We start from the raw sequence: 2,315 nt of genomic DNA, 5'->3' as shown, positions 1-2,315 counted from the left end.
ATAGTAATTGTGGTTATAAGCAAGTGTCTGTTAAAGATGGGCAAATTAGAACTTAAAAAATAATCACTGACTTTAAATATCCAAACCAATTTCTACAAAGAAATATTATTTAAGTGTGAAAATATTTGACTTTTTTTCTTCTCTTGCCAGGAGTTTTTCTCATATCTGTCAGCACTCAAGGCCCTGACACACTATAAAAGTCTGTTTTGTCATTCTCCAATCCCAAGGGACACTACTAAATTCTTTAGTCTAGATATGTAGGTTTAGATAAGGTTTTGATAAGCATTCAAACACTTTGTTGATTAACCACATGAAATCAAAGCTGTGAATTTAGCCAATCACTAATGATTCCAAGGAACCTGGATGACATCATTGTATGCAAATCTCCAGGGGATTAGGGTTTAACCTAGCACCCTAGAACATAAAAGGCAAACTGCCTCTTCGAGAGTCTGCCTGTTGGTTGTGTGTAATTATCAGAGGCCCTGGGAATCTGTCCAGCAGTCTTCCAAAAAGAGAAGCATACACACTTCACCTACAGTTAGCAATGCAGCTACCTTGGAAGAGGGCAAAGTCAGGAGGTTTGCTTATGTTAAGATGCTTTGAAACTTTAACTCTGGACCAGCCCAATGACCTTTGGCATTGGGATTGCTGAGGTGTTTAAGAGAACTCCAGCTCCAAGTGCTGCATTTGGGAATGGCAGAGGAAATGAGTCGATGAGGCAGCGAAACTCAGAAGCATTCTCTTGGACACTGCGTTGGTGAGAGTGGGATGGGAAAAAGTCGCTCTGCCAATGATATTGCTGTAACTCACTGGGAGCCTTTCAAACCAAGGGCTCTCAGAACTCCAAAATTCCAGAAGCAGGGAGCTTGTAAATGTGCACTGGTCATGTGTGTCACAAACACCCATGTGTGTAACCCAATAATTAGAAATCTTTGCAGGAAAAATAATGCCTTGTAGGTACAAGGTTCTAATTTGTACCTTAAATGTTTCCTTGGTAGATTACAAAGTTGGATCTTCTTGATTTTTAATCCTAGTATAAGCCTGTAAAAGTTGGCTGGCTACAAATGCAAAGTAACCTTGCCCCACTTTTATGTGGTGATATCTGTGCACAGAAGGAAACAGATATCATGGTCATTGTCCTTGTTTTGTGTTTGAAGCCAGTTATTTACAGTATTCAAATATAACTTCTTTAGAGGAACCACCGAATTTGATTTGTTAATAAGTGACTTTATAAAATATATTTTAAAAGCTTTTCTGTCACAACTTAAGGAAGAAATGGTATTTAAGAACTAAAGGTACATGATTCATATCAATCAAGTGATGTGCCAATGTAAAAATGTATGAAGAGCTAGTTCTTAATGAATTAAAACTCAAGAATGTGAGTGGAGCATATTCACAACTTTGTGATTTATTCTGAATTCCCCACAAAAAAAGGGCTGAAGACAGCAAAGGCGTCCTAGAATCACATTTTCTTTAACTCAGCAGTTTTCAAACACCCTGATTTGCTTTAAATAAAGCAGCACCCACTGTAAATGCCTTTTATTTTTCAACTTTTAAAAGAAATGCCATGCTTTCCAACTAGACAATCCTCAATCCTCAGTGTGCCAGGACAGGAGATTTCTCCCCAAAATATCTGAAAGACATGAGTGTTTCAGGACGTTTTCAGCAGAAATAAATCCCTGACTCTCTTAAAACATCATGGACTCAGCCAAGACAGGATCAGTAGCAGCTGCTCAGGGGCAGGTGGTTTCATTAGTACCATGAGTCCTTCCCCACACACCTCCAGGATCGAGTGCCTTTCATTTCTGAAAATTTAAACAATTTGACTATACTATGAGGGTATCTGAATAAAATATTCTTTCTTATTTTTTTGAACCAGTAAAATTGAGCACTGTAATTTATTTTATTTTTTTAACCATCTTTATTAGAGTATAATTACTTTACATTGTTGTCTTAGTTGCTGCTGTATGACAAAGTGAATCAGCTATATGTATACATATATCCCCATATCTCTTCCTTCTTGCATCTCCCTCCCACCCACCCTACCCCACCCCTCTAGGTGGTCACAAAGCACCGAGCTGATCTCCCTGTGCTATGTGGCTGCTTCCCACTAGCTATCTATTTTACGTTTGGTAGCGTATGTATGTCCATGCCACTCTCTCACTTCGTCCCAGTTTACCCTTCCCCCTCCCTGAGTCCTCAAGTCCATTCTCTACATCTGTGTCTTTATTCCTGTTCTACCCCTAGGTTTTTCAGAACCTTTTTTTTTTTTTTTTTTAGTTTCCATATATATGTGTTAGCATACGGTATTTGTT

The sequence above is a fragment of the Physeter macrocephalus genome, chromosome 4 (assembly GCF_002837175.3).
Source record: "Physeter macrocephalus isolate SW-GA chromosome 4, ASM283717v5, whole genome shotgun sequence".
In the NCBI taxonomy this organism is placed as follows: domain Eukaryota; kingdom Metazoa; phylum Chordata; class Mammalia; order Artiodactyla; family Physeteridae; genus Physeter; species Physeter macrocephalus.
The sequence above is the reverse complement of the archived record's forward strand: the minus strand, read 5'-3'. Positions refer to the sequence as shown.